A 724-nucleotide genomic window follows, 5' to 3' on the forward strand; every position below is an offset into this window, starting at 1 on the left:
GAAGAAGAAGCGGAGGAAGCGAGGCACGCGCAGACTGTACCGGGTTTTTCTGAGCCGTGTGCGTCCCTTCACCTGTATTAAAACCATTTTATCCGTTACATAATATATATATATATATATATATATATATATATATATATATATATATATATATATATATATAGAGAGAGAGAGAGAGAGAGAGGACAGTCACATGACACACCACATTCAATCCAAATTCAGAGCACACTCATGGAAAGGCAGACATTTCAAAGGGAAATGAGGGGCTCGTTATTATAGAGTTTAAAGGAGCTGACAGTCTACGAGCCCAAAGCAAACGTTTCGGATTTTTTTTAATATTTTTGTTGTTGGCATTTGACAAGACTTAGTCATATGGTGATTACCGGGATAAAGAATATTTAATACGAAGCGAAAGGAAAAACAACGCGCCGATGGTGAGAGTCGAACCCACGACCTCCGAATGTCAAGTCCAGTGCTCTTCCAACTGAACTACATCGACTTTTTTTTTTCTTTATTGCATGAATTGGTACAAATACATCAGTAAAAGATCGTGTTTGCGATGCCCCTTGGCTGACAACCGTGTCTAATGAACTTTCATTACCACAAGTTCGCCCATCAGACTCAAGACCTCCTCCGCAGCGTCTTGCTGCTTCAAAATTTCTTTTAGTTTATACACTTGTTCAACAAAATAATCACATACAGATCGTGCATCGACATCACAGTG

The 724-nt window shown here is 39.1% G+C and overlaps 1 non-coding gene across 1 annotated transcript; it reads right to left on the minus strand.

The window, feature by feature from the left end:
- Positions 1–426: 426 nt before the first annotated feature.
- Positions 427–499, minus strand: TRNAS-UGA (transfer RNA serine (anticodon UGA)). Its single transcript has one exon. It is a non-coding gene; the product is annotated as a tRNA-Ser (tRNA).
- Positions 500–724: the final 225 nt, after the last annotated feature.

This window comes from Amblyomma maculatum, chromosome 7 (assembly GCF_055883805.1).
Source record: "Amblyomma maculatum isolate TAMU_Amacu chromosome 7, ASM5588380v1, whole genome shotgun sequence".
In the NCBI taxonomy this organism is placed as follows: Eukaryota; Metazoa; Arthropoda; class Arachnida; order Ixodida; family Ixodidae; genus Amblyomma; species Amblyomma maculatum.